Source organism: Erinaceus europaeus, chromosome 3 (genome assembly GCF_950295315.1).
Source record: "Erinaceus europaeus chromosome 3, mEriEur2.1, whole genome shotgun sequence".
Taxonomy (NCBI): Eukaryota; Metazoa; Chordata; class Mammalia; order Eulipotyphla; family Erinaceidae; genus Erinaceus; species Erinaceus europaeus.
In genome coordinates this window covers 124,964,809-124,986,795 of record NC_080164.1, presented here as the reverse complement: position 1 = coordinate 124,986,795, position 21,987 = coordinate 124,964,809, and the positions used below count along the sequence as shown (strand labels likewise).

General features: G+C 40.1%; 1 pseudogene; it reads left to right on the top strand.

Moving 5' to 3' along the window:
- Positions 1–15,021: 15,021 nt before the first annotated feature.
- On the top strand, positions 15,022–20,980 carry LOC103110678 (coiled-coil domain-containing protein 137-like; annotated as a pseudogene).
- The last annotated feature ends 1,007 nt before the right edge of the window (positions 20,981–21,987 follow it).

Below are 21,987 nucleotides of genomic sequence, written 5' to 3'. Positions count from 1 at the left end.
CTTAGGTCAAGCCCTGCCAAGCTCAACCACATCCTCATAATTTCCCAACATCTCCCCCTTTCTTTTTATCTAACGGCCATATTTAAATGGGTCAATATCTGTAAAAGACCCCATTTCTTTCAGAGGAATAGCAGTGTAGGGGTGAACAGAAACCTTTTAGGCAGAAACCTGAATGATATCATGCAGGCATTTTAAAAATAACTGGAATAAGACAGGGAGTGGTAAGAGTAGCAAGGGCCAGCGTGAGGCCAAGGGGAGGCCTGGTGGGCTGAGAGGGTGAGGGCTGGTGGGCCGAGGGAGGGGGCCTGACGACAGAAGCGTGGGGCCTAATGGAGAAGAGACTCGAGGCCTGGCAGGCAGGGCTCGACCCCCTACAAATTTATTACTTTAAGTAATTTATTCCTAAACTCTGGATCCAGAAATAAGGCACTGAACTTTTAAGATAATATAATAGTCTCTGAATTACTATTTGCACCCAGATTCTCATTAGATACACAACAATTTCAGTATTTTTCGTGGAGCAGCATGAGAAGTGAATCTTTTAGTAAACATCATACCAAAAATATTTGCATTATCTTCCATCAATTCTATCACATAAGTAATTTAATCTTCAAGAATCCCATTGATTTTAACTGCTTCTTAGATATCGTTATATATCCAGGAAGACTTTTAAGTATGTAATCACCATTACTCCATCTTATTTGAATATTTTGTATGAGTATCTGACAAGGCAATTACAAAACCTCTTGCATATCAGGATGTTTCACTGAGGAAGATCAATAACTATATAACTATAGCCAGTAACTTTATGATGGTATCCTGTGTTGTAATTCCTTTCTGAACCACAAGTGAAGGGTGTGAGCATAGCATTTTACCTTCTATGTTTTAAATCATTCATATCTTCACAATATTTCTCACAATGTCAATACTTGATATTATCAAGGTGAGAAAGATAGTATAATGGTTATGCAAAAAGATTCTCATAGCTGAGGCTCTGAGGTTTAATTAGGTTTAATCCCCAGCACAACCATAAACCAGAGTTGAGCAATACTCTGGGGTAGGGGGTGGGGAGGAAGAAAGAGAAACAGAAAAGAAATACTTGATGTTGCATTGATTCTCCTTTTTAGGAGTGTTTCTTCAATCAGATAATGAAGTCAAAGCTAAAGTTCAGAAGCTCAATAACTTTTAGTAAAATAATCACAAAAGACAAATTGGTAACATTTAAAATTAAAGACATTGTTGTACTCTTTCGACAATTTTGATTGAGTTCTTGCTGAATGTCAAACATAATAATGCAGTAGTGAATCAGACAACTAAAAATCCCCCTCTATATCTGGAAAATACCAAAAGAAGCCAGGTATGGTTTTGTTTATCTGAGAGAGAAGGAGAAAAAAAGAAAGAGGGGCTGGGTGGTGCTGCACCTGGGTAAGTAATAGACGTTGCAGTGTGCAAGGACCCTGGTTTGAGTCTCTGGGGGAAAGCTTTGCAAATGATGAAGCAGTGTTGCAGGTATCTCTCTGTTTCTCCTTCCCTATTGATTTCTGGCTGTCTCTATCCAATAAATACATAAAGATAATAATAAAAAAATTTAAGTGGTGTGGGAGTAGCATAGTGGATAAAGTATTGGACTTTCAAGCAGGAGGTCCAGAGTTCAGTCCCCAATAGTATGTACACCAGAGTGATGTCAGGTTCTTTCTCTCTCTTCTCCTCTTTCTCTCATGAATGAATAAATAAAATCTTAATTTTTTAAAAGTGAAAAGAAAAGAAAGAAAAGAAAAAAAAAAAGAAAAGACACTTAGAAGTAGTAGTTGGTATAGGGGTGAACTAGAAAGGAAGTGAAGGCAGAACCACTGAAAAAAAATGGAGAATATATGTACATACAGAACCAGCCCATGTTGGTGACTTTGGGAGAACTACTGCAACTTCCAATGGAGGAGATGGAACACAGTTCTGCTGGTGGTGGGAACTATTTGGAATTACATCCCCATTACCTTAAAAAATTTTAAATCAACATTAAATCACTAATAAAAATATTAAATAAGTAAATAAAATAAATAGATAAACACTTCTTTGAAATTGAGGGGGAAAATAGAATTCCTTCCTCGTGGAGTTTACATTTTAGTTTAAAAGGACAAGGAGGAACAGGCAATGATAGTAAGTATACAAAAAGTGGTAGACAGTAGTAAAAGTCATAAAATATTAAAAGAAAAATAAACACTACTAGGTAGAGTGGAGAAAGAGAGTGCCAGTTTTTAAGCATATTTAAGGAAATCCTCAATGATAAAGTGATATTGAAACAAAGCTTTCATAAACTGTATACTTTTCAAGTTAAAAAAATTATGTATAAAAAGGGAACACTGATAAAAACCATAGGATAAGAGACTTTTAAACCTTTTAAAGCAGCATTTTTAAAAGAATTGATAAAAGTTTAATCATGGTTGAGGGGGGAAGATGGCGGACTGAGAAGCTGCTAACAGCGAGTGCTCTGATGGCATCGTCGGCAACGGTAGGATTTTCTGCCTTTAGCAGGCCAGTCAATAAGGGTTGACACCAAAGAGGTGATTATAATTTAATTTGGGTTAAGAATTAGAGTAAAGGTGACACGGACTAGCGGGTCTCCAGACTTCCCAGGCGGCGCCGGGCAAGGCAAGTGCGCCGGGCATTGTCCTCCGCCCGGGAAGGCAGGCAGAGGATCCGGAGAGAGCACGTTAGCTCGGGGGCTTTCTCTTGGGAGTCTCCAGGGTCCACCGTGACCCTGAGGGTGGATCCGCAGACTTCTTGAGTATAGCTCTCATTGGATCAAAGGACTCGGAGCTAGTTTCCACTTTCGAGAAATCCTTTAAAAAAGTCTGGAGGGGGGGGTTTCCCGGATGCTGCTAGCCTCTGAGCTCCGCACGCACTCCCCTGGAGACAATAAGATTTTCTGCCTTTAGCAGGCCAGCCAATAAGGTGTCCTTAGACACCAAGAAGGCAATTAAAACTTAATTTGGGTTAAGAATTAGAGTAGGGGAAAAAATTCTTTTTTCTTCCTTTTAATTTTCAAGCATACATCCTTCCCGCTGCCCCTCCCCCCCACAAGCAGTCCCTGGGACCAGGTCCTAGCAGGATACCCCATACCACCAAACAGGGTGGTTTTTTTTTTTTTTTTTTTTTTTAACTCACTGATATGCATTTGGGAAGTTCCTTACACTGCTCTTTAATTACAACTCTTCTTCTTATCTTCTCCCTTTTCTCTCTCTTATCTCTCTCTCTCTCTTTTTTTTTTTTTCTTGTCATACACTTCTTTCTTCTCTGCCTTTCTGAATTTGTGAATTACTTTGGGGAAGAAATCTGACTCAGAGTGGACTCTCTATGTGTGTATCTCTGCTCTAGTTCCCTTTTCCCTCTTGTTACACCTAGAATATACACTGGATAGTAGATTTGCATAACTGTCTATTCTTGCTATCCTCTCTTTCTTTTCTCTTTCTTCACTGGGATTTGGTTACTATTTTTTCACGGACTGGAGAAATTGTTTGGCTAACTGGTAACGATTAAACTACTTCAATACTTACTTCAGTTGCTACTGTAATTCCGGAGGTTGGTGAGTGCAATTGTCATAAAGGTATTTAGTACAGTGTTACTTGTACTCAAGACACAACAACTGAGGAACAACAGAGCATAAAAAAAAAGAGAAACACATAAATAAAAAAAAAGGGTAGATTAAAAACAAATAAAACTGCTACTCCAATGAATGAAGACAAGAGCCCAGAAGAAACCACAAATCAGTCAGAAGTAACCATAGATAAGAAAAGTATGCAAGCAATAATAAACTTATTAATCACAGAAATGAAAACAACATTGGAGGAAAGGAATGGCAGTATTAGGGAAACAACAGTTGAGACCCCCCAAGGAAAATAATGATTATCTTGAGGCAATTAGAGAACTGAAAGCTGAAATAGCTGTAATGAAGAAAGAAGCTGAGGCAAGGGAAAGAGACTAACAGAAGCAAAAAACAGAATTAGTCAGACAGAGGATGAGTTAGAGAAAACGAAGAAAGAGGTGAAAGAGCTTAAAAAGAGATTGAGAGACACTGAAAACAACAACAGACATATGGGATGATCTCAAAAGAAGTAACATTCGTATAATTGGCCTGCCAGAGGAAGAAAGAGAGGAAGGGGAAGCAAACATTCTAGAGGAAATAATACAAGAAAACTTCCCAGACCTGAATAACAGAAAGGATATCAAGGTTCAAGAGGCCCAGAGAGTACCAAACAGAATCAACCCAGACCTGAAGACACCAAGACACATCATAGTCACAATGAGAAGAAGTAAGGATAAAGAAAGGATCCTAAAGGCTGCAAGAGAGAAACAAAAAGTCACATACAAGGGAAAACCCATAAGACTATCTGTAGATTTCTCCACTCAAACTCTAAAAGCCAGAAGGGAGTGGCAAGATATCTATCGAACCCTGAATGAAAAAGGGTTTCAACCAAGGATAATATATCCTGCTAGACATTCATTCAAGCTAGATGGAGGGATCAAAACCTTCTTAGACAAACAACAGTTAAAGGAGGCAACCATCACCAAGCCGGCCCTGAAAGAGGTACTAAAAGACCTCTTATAAACAAGAACATCACTATAATACTTGCAATATATCAGAGTAAACAAATTGTTTTTTAGAACAATGGCACTACAATACATTAAATCCATAATATCAATAAATGTCAATGGCTTAAACTCACCCATCAAAAGGCACAGGGTGGGGGGATGGATCAGAAAACATAACCATATGCTGCTTGCAAGAATCCCATCTGTCACAACAAGATAAACACAGACTTAAAGTGAAAGGATGGAAAACTATCATACAGGCTAACAGTCCACAAAAAAGGGCAGGAATAGCCATTCTCATCTCAGACACAATAGATTTTAAATTAAATAAAGTAATAAAAGATAGGCAAGGACATTACATAATGATTAGAGGCTCAATCAGCCAAGAAGACTTAACAATTATTAACATCTATGCACCCAACGAGGGACCATCTAAATACATTAAGCATCTACTGAAAGAATTTCAAAAATACATCAATAGTAATACAATAATAGTGGGAGACTTCAATACCCCACTCTCACACTTAGACAGATCAACAAAGCAGAGAACCAATAAAGATACAAGAGAATTGAATGAAGAGATTGACAGACTAGACCTCTTGGACATTTTCAGACTCCTGCACCCCAAAAAACTGGAATACACCTTCTTTTCAAACCCACATAATACATACTCAAGGATAGACCACATGTTAGGCCACAAAGACAGCATCAATAAATTCAAGAGCATTGAAATCATCCCAAGTATCTTCTCAGACCACAGTGGAGTAAAACTAACATTTAACAACAAACGGAAAATTTTTAAAAGACATAGAATTTGGAAACTAAACAACATGCTCCTTAAGAACCACTGGGTCAGAGACTCACTCAAGCAGGAAATTCAAATGTTCCTGGAAACTAATGAAAATGAAGACACAACCTATCAAAATATTTGGGACACAGCTAAAGCAGTACTGAGAGGGAAACTTATAGCCATACAATCACATATTAATCACCAAGAAGAAGCCCAAATGAATGACCTTACTGCACACCTCAAGGACTTAGAGGAAGAGGAACAAAGGAACCCTAAAGCAACCAGAAGGACAGAAATCACTAAAGTTAGATCAGAAATAAACAACATCGAAAATAAAAGAACCATACAAAAGATCAATGAAGCCAAATGTTGGTTCTTCAAAAGATTAAACAAAATTGACAACCTCCTAGCCAGACTCACCAAACAAAAAAGAGAGAAGACTCAAATTAATAGAATTGTAAACGATGCAGGAGATATCACAACTGACACCACAGAAATCCAGAGAATCCTGCGAAACTTCTATAAAGAACTATATGCCACCAAGCTAGAGAATCTGGAAGAAATGGAACAATTCCTAGAAACCTATGCACTTCCAAAACTGAACCAAGAAGAACTACAAAATCTAAATGCACCAATCATAGACAAAGAAACTGAAACCGTTATTAAGAATCTCCCCAACAACAAAAGTCCTGGACCAGATGGCTTCACAAACGAATTCTACAAAACCTTCAGGAAACAGTTAATACCCATACTTCTTAAGCTATTCCATAAGATTGAAGAAACAGGAATACTCCCTTCCACCTTTTATGAAGCCAACATCACCCTGATACCAAAAGCTGATAGGGACAGAACAAAAAAGGAAAACTACAGACCAATATCGCTGATGAACATAGATGCCAAAATATTAAAAAAGATCTCGGCCAACTGGATACAGCAACACATCAAAAAGATTGTTCATCATGACCAAGTGGGATTCATCCCAGGAATGCAAGGCTAGTTCAACATCCGTAAGTCAATCAATGTCATTCACCACATCAATAAAAGCAAAGTCAAAAACCACATGATTATCTCAATAGATGCAGAGAAAGCCTTTGACAAAATCCAACACCCATTCATGCTCAAAACTCTACAAAAAATGGGAATAGATGGGAAATTCCTCAAGATAGTGGAGTCTATATATAGCAAACCTACAGCCAACATCATACTCAATGGACAGAAGCTGAAAGCATTCCCCCTTAGATCGGGGACTAGACAGGGCTGTCCACTGTCACCGTTACTCTTCAACATAGTATTGGAAGTTCTTGCCATAGCAATCAGGCAAGAGAAAGAAATAAAAGGGATACAGATTGGAAGGGAAGAAGTCAAGCTCTCACTATTTGCAGATGATATGATAGTGTACAGAGAAAGACCTAAAGAATCCAGTAGAAAATTACTGGAAGTTATTAGGCAATATAGCAAGGTATCAGGCTACAAAATCAATGTACAAAAATCAGTGGCATTTCTTTATGCAAACACTAAATCTGAAGAAGAAGACATCCAGAAATCACTCCCATTTACTGTTTCAGCAAAATCAATCAAATACCTAGGAATAAAGTTGACCAAAGAAGTGAAAGACTTGTATACTGAAAACTATGAGTCGCTACTCAAGGAGATAGAAACTGATACCAAGAAATGGAAAGATATCCCATGCTCATGGATTGGAAGAATAAATATCATCAAAATGAATATTCTCCACAGAGCCATATACAAATTTAATGCAATACCCATCAAAGTTCCACCAAGCTTCTTTAAGAGAATAGAACAAACACTACAATCATTTATCTGGAACCTGAAAACACCTAGAATTGCCAAAACCATCTTAAGGAAAAGAAACAGAAATGGAGGCATCATACTCCCAGACCTTAAACAATATTATAAAGCCATCATCATCAAAACAGCATGGTACTGGAACAAAAATAGGCACACAGACCAGTGGAACAGAATTGAAAGCCCAGAAGTAAATCCCAACACCTATGGGCATCTAATCTTTGTGGGCCCAAAGGATTAAATGGAAAAAGGAGGCTCTCTTCAATCAATGGTGCTGGGAAAACTGGGTTGAAACATGCAGAAGAATGAAATTGAACCACTTTATCTCACCAGAAACAAAAATCAACTCCAAATGGATCAAAGACCTAGATGTCAGACCAGAAACAATCAAATACTCTAGAGGAAAACATTGGTAAAACACTTTCCCACCTACACCTCAAGGACATCTTTGATGAATCAAACCCAATTGCAAGGAAGACTAAAGCAGAAACAAACCAATGGGACTACATCAAATTGAAAAGCTTCTGCACATCCAAAGAAACTATTAAACAGAGAGACCCCTCACAGAATGGGAGAAGATCTTCACATGCCAGACATCAGACAAGAAACTAATCACCAAAATATATAAAGAGCTCAGCAAACTTAGCCGCAAAAAAACAAATGACCCCATCCAAAAATGGGCAGAGGAAATGAACAAAACATTCACCACAGAAGAGATCCAAAAGGCTAACAAACATATGAAAAACTGCTCTAGGTCACTGATCGTCAGATAAATGCAAATTAAGACAACACTAAGATACCACCTCACTCCTGTAAGAATGGCATACATCAAAAAGGACAGCAGCAACAAATTCTGGAGAGGATGTGGGGACAGAGGAACCCTTTTACATTGCTGGTGGGAATGTAAATTGGTACAGCCTCTGTGGAGAGCAGTCTGGAAAACTCTCAGAAGACTAGACATGGACCTTCCATATGACCCAGTAATTCCTCTCCTGGGGTTATACCCCAAGGACTCCATAACACCCAACCAAAAAGAGGTGTGTACTCCTATGTTCATAGCAGCACAATTCATAATAGCTAAAACCTGGAAACAACCCAGGTGCCCAACAACAGATGAGTGGCTGAGAAAGCTGTGGTATATATACACAATGGAATACTATGCAGCTATCAAGAACAATGAACCCACCTTCTCTGACCCATCTTGGACAGAGCTAGAAGGAATTAGTTAAGTGAACTAAGTCAGAAAGATAAAGATGAGTATGGGATGATCCCACTCATCAACAGAAGCTGACTAAGAAGATCTGAAAGGGAAACTAAAAGCAGAACTTGATCTAATTGTAAGTAGGGCACCAAAGTAAAAACCCAGTAGTGAGGGGTAGACATGTAGCTTCCTGGGCCAGTGGGGTGTGGGAGTGGGCGGGAGGGATGGGTCACAGCCCTTTGGTGGTGGGAATGGTGTTTATGTACACTCCTAGCAAAATGTAGACATATAAATCAGTAGTTAATTAATATGAGAGGGGGAAATCAATTGTATGTCTCAAAGTTTCTCAAAAGACAAACTGAATCTTTTTAATATATAGGCTGTGTATTTGATATCTGGACTCTCTCAAAAGCCTAGACCAAGTAGATTAGAAGCATCCAATAGCACAGCTATATACAAGATACTGGGTACTGTACAGCAAACCATAACAAAGGGACTTTTCAAAGTTAACCCAATTAACAAATAAAGTGATGATAATATTAACTATCGATTGTCTTTTTGAACCCTAAGACAGCAGGAACCTCACATCTTTATTATAGAGCCCCTACTTCCCCCAGTCCTGGAACCCTTGGATAGGGCCCACTTTCCTGTATGCATCTCCCAATCCGAACCAAATAATATTGCATCCGCCGATCACAACCTAACCAAAGCAACGATTGCCACCTCAACGTACTTCACCTCAGACTGTATCCAGAGACTTCACGTGTGGAATGACAACCCTTCAACTTCATTACTCGGGTGAGACCTTTCCTTTTATAGTACACTCTAATTTCATCTCAGGTAGTTCACTTTCTAACAAAGTCCCATAATCTAGATATACACCAGTTTCTGTGAGAGAGAGCTTATGTGCACACGTATCCATAAACTACTGCAAAATATATACCTGAAAGCAGAAGTACACTAGAGTTTGCAGTGAGTACCTCCCTAACACTTCCTCTCCACTATTCCAAGCTTGAGATCCATGATTGCTCAACAAATTGTTTGGCTTCGTATGTTAACTCTCTTTTCAATCACCAGGTTCCAGATGCCACCAGGATGCTGGCCAGGCTTCCCTGGATTGAAGACCCCACCAATGTGTCCTGGAGCTCAGCTTCCCCAGAGACACACCTTACTAGGGAAAGAGAGAGGCAGACTGGGAGTATGGACCGACCAGTCAACGCCCATGTTCAGCGGGGAAGCAATTACAGAAGCCAGACCTTCTACCTTCAGCAACCCTCAACGACCCTGGGTCCATGCTCCCAGAGGCCTAGAGAATGGGAAAGCTACCATGGGAGTGGGGGGATTATGGGGATTGGGTGGTGGGAATTGTGTGGAGTTGTACCCCTTTTACCTTATGTTTTTGTTCACTAATCCTTTCTTAAATAAAAAAATTAAAAAAAAGTTTAATCATGAAAAAAAAGAACAGGGTGTCATGAAATTATTATCAGACAAAATAGAATTTGATATCTAAAATTGCTTAAGATAACACTAAATTAAATATATTTGAAAGAATTCATTTCACTAAGGTATTGTATTATCAAAAAGAAATGTCTCTTAATAAATTTAGTGTTGAGCTGAATAATCAGTGAAAACACAAATGCAGTGTTAAAAATCAATATAAAGAATTCAAAAGGTAGACATTAACGAACTTGTGCAATAGTCAAATCAATCAAGAGTTGCTGCTTTGAAAAAAAAATACATGTCCCAGCACTACATGAGAAGATGCTTTTAGGATTACATGTTTCATTTTAATTTTTTAAAGATTTGTTTTTTATTTGAGAGATAGATAGACAGAGACAGAGAGAGAGAGAGAGAGGAGCCAGGGCACCACTCTGGTGTATGTGGTGCCAGAGATTGAACCAGGAACCTCAGTCATTAAAATACGATGCTCTAGTAGCTGAGTCATTGCCTAGGTGCAAGACTACAGATTTTGGACTGCAATTTAATAACTTTCTTTTTAACCAGAGCATTGTTCAACTCTAGCAGGGGATTAAGCCTAAAAACTCAGAGCCTCAGGCATGAAAGTCTCTTTGTATAACCATTGCTATACTATGCTATCTCCTTTACCCTAAATAAGGTCCATAAAATGGCAAAGTATTCACAGAAGAACGACTTTATTTTGAAATGCTACATTTTTACCTAAACATCAGGTTTCCAGGTGAGAAATAATTTTAGCAAAGTCAGAAAGAATGCATAATAGTTATATAAACAAATCTCATGCCTGAGGCTGTGAAGTTGCAGGTTCAATCAACCCCTGGAGCCACCATAAACCAGAAATTAGCAGTTCTCTGATAAATATAATAGTCAATAATAGAATTTTAAAATAATTCTTTGGCAAGTAAAATTTAATTAAATAAATAAAGTAAAAATAATCTTAGCCACATGCATCAACCCTATTATCCACTGCATTCTATTTTTACCTGATGAATCTATCAATAATAATAATAACTATAGTATTACATAAAATAATGCTTTATGATATCCAGAGAATTCTGAATATGGGCCTTAACCCTGACTGAAGCTCACTGTTTACATGGAAATGGAAAGAACTCCAGCCACTGCTTTTCACCCCAGGAGGCAGGCTTCCTCTTTCTGTTGCTTGATGACATTCTGGTCAGTTTTCATTTGTTTCCACATCATTTCATTTACTAACACAGTTTTAAATTTCTTTATTGGGGAATTAATGTTTTACATTTGACAGTAAATACAGTCTGCTGTTTTTTTTTTTAATTTTTAAAAAATTTATTTAAAAAAGGAGACATTAACAAAACCGTAGGATAAGACGGGTACAACGCCACATAATTCCCTCCACCAGATCTCTGTATCCCATTTTCTCCCCTGACAGCTTTCCCATTCTTTATGCCTCTAGGAGTATGGACCCAAGGTCATTGAGGGATGCAGAAGGTGGAAGGTGTGGCTTCTGTAATTGCTTCCCCACTTCTTCTTCTAGCGTTTGCCCTTCAACAACTGTTGTAGCCAGTCAACAGCGTCAGGTTGAGCCTGATGTAGTTTCGAGACCTCCTTTGAAACTGGAGAGGTGGCAGTCGTTGACTATGTGGGTCATAGTCTGTCTGTAGCCGCAGGAGCAGTTCGGGTCGTCTCTGGCTCCCCAGCGATGGAACATAGCGGCGCACCGGCCATGGCCTGTTCAATAGCGATTGAGGAGGACCCAGTCATAACGTGCTAGGTCAAAGCCGGGTTGACGCTTGCAGGGGTCTGTGATGAGGTGTTTATTCTTTACCTCAGCTGACTGCCAACTCTGTTTCCAAGAGTCTGGAACAGAGAAGTTCAGTGTAGGCGTAGGGGACCAGATTGGGTGACGAGACGTCAAGCGTTGGACAGGGTGGGCGAAGATATCCGCGTATATTGGCAGGTCCGGTCGAGTGTAGACGTGGGAAATGAACTTAGATGATGCTGCATCCCGACGAATATCTGGCTGGGCGATGTTGCTAAGAACTGGCAGCCATGGAACCGGGGTGGAACGGATGGTTCCAGAAATTATCCTCATGGAGGAATATAATTTGGAATCGACCAAGTGGACATGGGGCTACGGAACCATACTGGGGCACAGTATTCTGCAGTGGAATAGCATAATGCCAGAGATGATGATCGTAGTGTGGAAGCGCTCGCGCCCCATGAGGAGCTGGCCAGTCTTGCAATGATGTTATTCCTCGTGCCCACCTTTGCTGCAGTTTTTATGAGATGTTTTATGAGATGTTTTAGGAGATGCTTCCCCACTGAACATGGGCGTTGACTGGTTGATCCATACTCCCAGTTTGCCTTTTTCTTTCCCTAGTAGGTTGGGGTTCTGGGGAATCGGAGCTCCAGGACATACTGGTGGGGTTATCTGTCCAGGGAAGTCTGGTCAGCATCTTGCTGGCATCTGGAACCTGGTGGCTGAAAAGAGAGTTAACATACAAAGCCAAACAAGTTGTTGAGCAATCATGGATGTAAAGGCTGGAATAGTGCAGATGAAGTGTTGGGGGGTACTCACTGCAAACTCTTGTGTACTTTTGCTTTCAGGTATATATTTTGCCCTAGTTTATGGATATGTGTAAACATATGCTTTATCTCAGGGGACCTGGTCTAGATCTAGGTTTTGGGACATTGTTAGGAAGTGAACCACCTGGAATGGAATTAGAGAATCCTATGAAAGGAATGGTCTCACCTGAGTAATGAAGCTGAAGGGTTGTCATTCCACACCTGAAGTCTCTGGACACAGTCTGAAGTGAAACATGTTGAGGTGGTACTTGTTGCCCTTTTACAATTTCTGACCCCCAGGACTGAGACCAGAATGAAGGCCAATGGAAACCAGGGGTAGGGGTAAGTAGTACAATGGTTATGGAAAGATACTCTCATATTCCTCCCTAAGGAGCCTCCAAAGTCCCACATTCAATTCTGCACACCTCTGTAAGCCAGAGCTGATCAGTGCTCTAATAAAAAAAAAAAAGAAAGAAAGAAACCTAGAGGGTATTTTTCTATTAAATTGGGAGATAATATTATCCTTTCTTATGGACAAATCCTCTGACCCACCATGACCTCAGAAAGCAAACACTCACTTGTAACAAAGGTCTCTTCCACCCAGCATGATTCCAACTTTACCTCAGAAATGTTTCAACAGTCCCTGACTCCCATCACCAAGATCTACCCTGTATCTTCTGTTGAAGATATATATATATATATATGGCTGGCAATCTCTTGGGTGAGTAAAGACAGTCTATCATCCTATGCAATGTCCAAGTGGTCCAAAGACACCTCATTAGCCTGCCATGCCAGCTGTCAGCCTACACCATCCCACTCTGCTCAGCCATCTTTCCAATTCTCTCTCATTCAGTTAGGGACATGCAGAGATCATCAGTTCCACTGTTCAAGTAGATGCCCAAGAAGGAAATGAAAAGTTCACCTCTTCCATTCTTCCTAATCTTGTGAGGACAAATCTTTTATCACTCTCCCTACCCCTGGGCTTCTAGAAGGTGGCAAGTCACTTACTACAAATAGTACATCCTTCAAAACACCCAGATCACAGAGGGCTCACCGCTTTTTCCAGCTAACTTCATGTACAGGCTGAGGTTTGGGAGATGGCACAGTGGATAAAGCATTGGACTCTCAAGTGTATATAGGCTGAGTTGAGGCAGTGGGAAAATAGTCTTGACATATTTTAGGATCCCCTGCTCAAGTTGGACCTTTTTTTCTTAAGATTTATTTATTTCACATAAAATAGAGATTTTTCACATAAGAAAGGTCTGAGCACCACTTCATGTATACAGCAGGAACACAGGAAGTACAGATGCATGCAAGACTCACACCCTACCTGTTGACCTATTTGGCATGTGAGCAATAGTAGGAGGAAGCAGAGATTCCAGAACATTCCAAAGAAATTTTCACAGCAGGATGTTAATTGCTTTTTACAAAAAGGAGTGATACCTTCCCCACAACCCCCCAGGGTTAAATCAAAGCCTACAGAGGCTGCTGGTTAGAGAATCAGTGGCTAGCAAAGAAAGACAGGATGGTAGTAGCCACTGGGATTTTACCTCAAGAACTTAAAAAGCCATACAAGTCACAGAGTAACCTGTATTGCAAAGGTTTAACTCGGGTTCACTGTTAGTTAATTCCTTTTATGACTTTACTCTGTAGCCTTACAAAAGAAAAATCATGTGTGATTGCTAAGTGAATGCTGGCACCAAGTTTTGTGTCCATGCAAGGAAAATAACTTTTTTGATTAAGCTATTATTTTCAGGACATTGGGGTACAGCAAACATTGGTAGTTTAAAATTTCCAGTAAGGATTTATATTTTCCCTTTTCTATAGACTTCCTCTGTAAATAAAGTAACAATCTAAAATAAATTGAAAATAATTTAAAAGAATCAATGTAAACTGATATTCATATAGATAATTATGCCTATGTGTTCATTAACTGCCCCAATAGATACCTCAAGCTTCAATTATAAAACTAGAGTACTTCTAATCTTGGTTATCTATTTAATGATAATAATATGTTGTCTCCTGTGAAAACAACCAGGAATCCCACAGATATTATTAAATATCCAACAATAGTTTAGACAGTTGATCATGAGACTGCACCTATGGGTGACATTTCCATCCACCCTTTCTTATTCCAGTTTCATTCTGGAGAAAGTCAAATGCAACTCAATGATTGATATTTGGAGGCCAAAAGGTGGAGTGGGAATTGAGGGATAGACTAGTTTCATGGGAAGAGGCTTTGGGAAAAGTAAGATAGATCAGAGAGAGGGGACCAACAAGGAAAACACTAGTGGTCTAGATTAGAAGAGAGTGGCAGCATGGGAGGGTACTATGACATTTACACACATTCAGGATGGGGGTAGAATGAGCAGAATCAGTTAAGTTATTCTGTTTCCTCCCTAAGGAAGATCATAACATGACAGCTATTAACATCTGCTTGCAGTAAAGACCTGCCTACAAACCACCTTATCTGCTAAAATAAGACCCCCCTATTACCAGTTACATAATGCCTCAGAAAAGCTAGCAATAACAACAAAACTTTGGAAACACTAGGAATGGGTTCCATCATGATTCAGTTTAGTGGTTGTTGAATCAAATCCTAGCATCCATGTTGACCATGTCCAGTTCTCACTACTGTGTTGACCTAATTCTAAAATCCTCCAAAGATACTTTTCTCCCAAGAGCTCTTTCCTCAGAACTTTATAATTGCCGTGAAACTGTAACCAATACAATTAGTGATTTATTCCAGACATTCAGCTAATAGTGATTTCCACTGTTTGCCTGGATTAAAGGATGTCTGTTACTAAGAGATTTTTGCAGCAATCTCTCCAGTTAATTAATGTTTTCAGGCACTTATTTGAAAGACAACAGAAATTGCTGTGTAATTGCCAATGTTTACTACACTTCTAAGGTGCCATGGTTACTTCATCCTTATCACTTTCATTACCATCACCATCATCACGAATATTTATTGATTGTTCTCTTCAGTATCAGGAAATGCTCTAGCATGGTTTATAGCACAGCATACAAAAAAGAAAAAAAAAAGAAAGAAAAGAAAAAAAAGGCTAATCAATTGTAACACACAAGAGTCATACTACTACTTGAGGACATTTTTCAAATAAGAATCATTTTTGCTCACTTTTGGAAACTAAAAATACAGAAGCATCAACATATTTACCTTTACTTGGTAATCTATAACTTAATGTCTGGCATGTCCAATTTCTTTGAATATTTGTTGAATAAAACAAGGAACAAATGAGTGTTATAAATATGTAAAAATTTATGGCAAAAATATCCAACAATATCTAAAATTCTAGATGAAGGATAATGATCATTAACAACTTGCTCGGTTCAAGCGCCCAGCTCCCCACCTGCTTCACAAGTGATGAAGCACGTCTGCAGGTGTCTATCTTTCTTTCCCCCCTATGTCTTCCCCTTCTCTCTCCATTTCTTTCTGTTCTATCCAACAATGATGACGACATCAATAACAACAATAATAACTACAACAATAAAACAACAAGGGCAACAGAAAGAAATAATTAATAATAATAATAAAAATAAATTGCTGAGGCCTCTTGAAAGTTGGGTATTAAAGAGTATATTCCAGAGAAAATCAAGTAACATTTTTCCCTTAAAAAAATGTGTAATCTTGTGGTCCGGGAGGTGGCGCAATGGATAAAGCACTGGATTCTCAACTATGAGGTCCTAAATTCAATCCCTGGCAGCACATGTACCACAGTGATGTCTAGTTCTTTCTCTCTTTGCCTATCTTTCTCATAAATAAGTAAATTCTTAAAAAACTTAAAATAGTGTAATCTATTTTAACAGACAACTATTACACAGATAATAAAAACAAAAATACAATCCTAATTTCTAGTTGGATGCAAATAATTTCGCAGCTTCAGAAAATCAAGCAAGGTGTCATTAAATGTGTAGAAATATTTTTTAATATTCATTTATTTATTCCCTTTTGTTACCCTTGTTGTTCTATTGTTGTAGTTATTATGGTTGTTGTTGTTGGATGGGATAGAGAGAAATGGAGAGAGGAAGACAGAGAGGGGGGAGAGAAAGATAGACACTTGCAGACCTGCTTCACCGCTTGTGAAGCGACTCCCCTGCAGGTGGGGTAACCGGGGGCTTGAACCGGGATCCTTACGCCGGTGCTTGCGCTTTGTGCCACATTCACTTAACCCACTGCATTACTGCCTGACTCCCACAGAAATGTTTTTTAGATTTAATTTAATTAATTTATTTTTTGCCTCCAGCATTATCACAGCAGCTCGCTGCCAGCACTACGAATCCAGTGCTCCTGGAAGCTATTTTTCCCATTTTGTTGCCTTTGTTGTTGCTCTTGTTGTGGCTGTTATTGTTGTTATAGCTGTTGTTGTTGCTGATAGGACAGAGAGAAATCAAGAGAGGAGGGGAAGGCAGAGAGGGGAGAGAAAGATAGACACCTGCAGAACTGCTTCACTGCTTGCGAAGTGACCTCCCTGTAGGTGCGGAGCTGGGGACTCGAATTGGGATCCTTGAGCTGGTCCTTATGCTTTGCACCATGTGTGCTTTACCTGCTGTGCTACCGCCAAGCCCTTTTTAAGATTTTTAAAAATTTAAAAAATTTTATTTATGTTTTTTTCCTTTATTGGGGGATTAATGTTTTACATTTGACAGTGAATACAATAGTTTTTACATGCATAACATTTCTCAGTTTTCCACATAACAATACAACCTTCACTAGGTCCTCTGCATTCCTTTTCCAGGACCTGTACTCCCCCCACTCCCTTAAGATTTTATTTTATTTGTTCATGAGAAAGATAGGAGGAAAGAAAGAAAGAGAACTAGACATCACTCTGGTACTTGTGCATCCAAGGATCAAAGAACCTGGTGCCTGACAGTCCAATCCTTTATCTGCTGTGCCACCTCCTGGACCGCAGAATTTTTTTTAATTACCTAGAAAGTTGCACTTTCTTTCTTTCTTTCTTTCTTTTTTTTTTAAATTTGCACTTTCTTTAGACATCTTGGGCTGTCTTGGAGAAATGGCAAAATGACTTTCTCTCCAAATTTTCTACACTGCACTTTTCATATCCACTAGATAAAACCATGGTGCACTTGCTGAATAAAAAATTGCATTATGAACAGCTGTCCCTTCCCCAAAGTGAACCTGCTGGATAATGTAATAGCCATCTAGTCTGGAGCTTGCTAGCATCAAAGCGTCTTGACTTACCTAGATAACATATGAATTTACTTAAGCCTATCAAATATAAGACAGTTGGGTTCTTTCCTATATAGTGAGATTAGCCCTTAATGATTTCTCACCAGTCTTTATAATTCAGAAATAAGATCTGAACATGCACTAGTAATCTTTCATTAGCACTGAACTACCTGTGGAGATTTCTGTATGAACACATATAAATGCTTACTGGAAAAAATCTAAACCAGATGAGAAACCTAGTCCCATTCATTCTAGGAGATTTTTTTTCCTTCAGAATACTGGGTGACTCATCAAAGTGCTGAGTTCCAAAGCAGACTTTTGGTTCAAGGGCAGAACGAAAAGAGACAAAATAAAAATGCATCTTCATAGAACCCAGTGTGTGATTCTCTCAAGAAGGTGACATCCTCTAGAGATAAAAATGGGTAAAATGATAAAATGAAAACTTCGATTACTTCCCACTACCCTATTGGGCAACGGCTCAGCCATAAAGCATGAAACACATAGGAGCAAGTACACATATGTATGTGCACTTTATCCTGGTCAGCCTTCTGTGGATAAGTTCTTATTGTTGAAAAATCAACCTTATTTTTGTTTACCACTTCCTACACACCCTTTAGTGTCCTTAGAATGTGATTTATTCAGAATTCCATTAAAAAATTCAATTATACTATTGATAGCATCAGAAGAAGAACTGACAGGGAGTCAGGCAGTGATGAACCCAGTTGAGTGCATGTGTAATGACCTGAGTTTGAACCTCTGTTCTCCACCTGCAGGGAGGACACTTCACAAGTGGTAAAGCAGGTCTGAGGTGTCTATATTTCTTTCTCCCTCTCTAGCTTTTCTCCTCCTCTCAATTTCTGTCTTATCAAATAAACTGCCCACAAGGAGTGGTGGGTTTATAGAGCTGGCACCAAGCCCCAGCAATAACCTCGGTAGCAAATATAAATAAATAAATAAATAAATAAATAAATATTATAATTGTTATAGTGATTTCCCTACAGGTCAGTTGCACTTTAAGAGCATGACTTATTCCAGACATACAGAAATCTAGTAATAGACCCTCAGGCAAAATATGCTCTGTCAGAGGGACATTTCTGGCCTCTACTAAATCACAGTTTTCTCTACCAAAAGAAAAAGAAAGTTCTATCAAATACTTTACTCTTCTCCCACCAAGGCATTTGACACTCATAAAAGCATTCAATACGCTCTAGAAAAAAATGTTAAAAGCTAAACCAAAATAGAGATTTTTCCCCTTTAACTGCTGAACAAGGTTAGTTAATGGATACATGAAATTTAATGGTTCCTTTTGGCATATAAACTTCAAAGGCCTGTATTAGTGGTACATAAAATTAAATGGTACTTATATATCCTTTGTAGATATATAACTTTCTCAAAAAGAAAGTTCTTGTGAATTTGCTTTCTGGAAAGAGGATATACAAAAAAAGAAAAAAGCTAGTCTAGGAAACTTTCAGTCATCCCCATCCAATGGAGAAAAGCATATGAATGGATCTGCTACAGCTGTGAAGGCTGACATAGGGTGGATTTAGAAATGAGGTCACCCTTCATGGTTTTCAGCTGATCTTGGATGGACCTTGAAAAAATCATGTTAAGTGAAATAAGTCAGAAACAGAAGGATGAATATGGGATGATCTCACTCTCTGGCAGAAGTTGAGAAACAAGATCAGAAGAGAAAACACAAGTAGAACCTGAACTGGAATTGGCATATTGCACCAAAGTAAAAGACTCTGCGATTAGGGGGGTGGGGAGAATACAGGTCCAAGAAGGATTCAGAGGACCTAGTGGGGGTTGTATTGTATCAACAAGGAGAAAGCATCACAAAGGTTGTGAGTGAGGAAGTGAGAGAGCCAGAGAAAAGTCAGAGAATACAGAGCTTTATATACTGCTCACTTAACATTCAGGATCCTCAGCACCTAGCAGACAAAACAAAAACAGGGCCTTCTTAAGAAACCAGAAGCAGGTGATGTACAAATGGCTGGCACTGGGCGCCTAGTGGCAGCCAGGGCAGGGTCAATGGCGCCTAAAGGCCCCGGGCCATCACAGTGCCTGCAGTGACTGCAGCAGCAACAGCAATGGGGAAAACAGCTTTCAGCGCCATGGCCCGGGTTGCGCAGCAAAGAAAAAAGTGAATTGTGAGCCCAGGAACCAAGAAGAACAAGAAATCCCTTTCCGACTCTGAGAAATTATGAAGAGTCGCCAGGAAATGAAAAATCTGATCAGTAACAAGAAGAGGGAACAACAATAACAACAATAACAAAACACCCAGGTGATCTTCAGAAAAACATTGGAGAAGGAAGCCAAGGGAGTCCAGCAGACATAGCCATGCCCGAGTTCAAGCAGAGTACGCGGGAGACAGAGCGTACATCCAGCTCATGGAGCTGGAGACCCAGCATGTGCTGCTCCCTAGCAAGTACCAGGCTGACCAGCAGCCAGAGGTGCAGGCGGTGCCCAAGAAAAAGTTGGAGAGGAAGAAAGCATACCAGAAGTGACTGCTGGACAAGATTCAGCAGAAGAAGGAAGAGAAGGCAGCAGAAAGGCTGGAGTAGGAGCTGCTTCAATGTGGGTGACTCTTGGTTCTCCGCCTCCCTGGCCACTGGCTACAGAGGTCGAGGCCACCCCTGGGAGGTCCAAGGAGAAGACCCTAGGGTCGGGGATGAGAGACCACACTTTCGGGAGATGTTTCAGGGAACAGCCTGTTTATTTGGGGGTACAAGCAGGTATATCTATACTCAAGGGTTAGGAAATAGTTAAGATAATCATCAAGTCACATACATAATACAGGGTTAAGTCTTGACCTATCAGGTGAAGTTACCATATAAGGTCTGATCATGAGCTCACCATGCATAGGCAGGCTTCTTTCTAAAGGTAAATCACAAGCACCTCAGGGCAGGGGGGAGGGGGCAGTTGAGCAAGACCAGGATATTTGCAGTGGGTTTCAGTTGGCCATGTATGGTAATTCATGGCCTTTGTTCAGAATGGAATGAAGAAGCATGTGCAAGAAAGTCCCCAGCTGGAAAATTCCATCACCAGCCATGGTTGTTGAATGGGGACCTGCCTACTGCCCCTCCTGTGACTTCAAGATAAGGTAAGGTTTGGAGAGGTTGCCCCGCAGCCCCCATCGCTGACTGCCAAGCCCAGGACAAGTGAGAGCAAGAACCAGCCTGGCAGGAAGTTGCTAATGCTGATGAGAATGCTTTTGAGTCCTGGTGATGGGTCCCAGTCTCTAAGCTTCTCACTAGCCTGACAACGGATCATCAGGGAGGAAAGAGAACAGGCTGTGCAGGCCTATTGGGTGTTGAAGAAGCAGTGGCAACAGCAGTACCACCAGCAGGGGACTATGTCACCATAGTCATCTAGTCATCCCATTTCCTTTCTGAGAGGAAATCAGAGACGTCTGTGAAGACCAGACAGAACAGAGACCTTCTGCAGATGCCCTGGGACTCTGGACCTGGTAGTGACCCTCTAGTGTAGGAAACATGTTGAATCTTTGTTCCAGGATTTGCTCCCTGAAGACTGCTCATTCGTGATGACTCTCACTATCCACTTTTCACAGGGCTGCCTTTGTTCTGACTCCTGTTAGCAGGGGCCGCCCGATGCCTGTGGAGACAGCCATATCTGGCATATCTGGCATCTCCTATCCCCCAGCTGGGATTGCTCAGGGTCTATAATTGTGTCCCCAAATACTAGCTAACTGCACGTGTTGGAGATGCCAGCCAACGAAATTGCTACCAGGCCCCACTGGATAGCAGAGCACTTGAGCTGGAAGCCTGAGGCAGAGTAGACCAGCTTGGGTGCAGCACAGCCCTAGGAGGGAACTTGGACCCTCCACCAGAAACTGCTCACAGCTTCAGTTTGATTGTGGATACAAGACACTGGCCACATGCCTGACCTAGAGATCCCTTGCTTGTGTCATGAAGGTCTCTGGGGATATTAGGATTGTGGCTAGAGGGATTGAGTAAGAGTTGCCACCAAGGGAAGGACCTGGGTGGAGCCATCTCCAGCCTTTATACTGGTGTCATCAGTGAGCCCACCTATGGGCTGGGCCTGAGGCTCCAAAGCTGTCAGAATCTAACACAAAGGAGAACTGCCTGTCATTTTTTGAGGATGAACGTGCTTGCTTCACCAGCTCAGGTGCTTGTGGCCTGTGGATGACGGTGTGACATTTGATAGGATTTATTTATGCCTTTCCCAAAGTTTGCATTCTCTGCAGTGGAATTTATTTTCAAATTAAGTTTTATTTTTTTAAAGTCTCTCTAAAAAAAAAAGGAGGAAATTGAATTTGAGGGACTAATTCAACAGGCAATAGAACATTCCAGGAAGTAAAGAAGAAATGTTGAGCTAACAGCAGGATCTGCC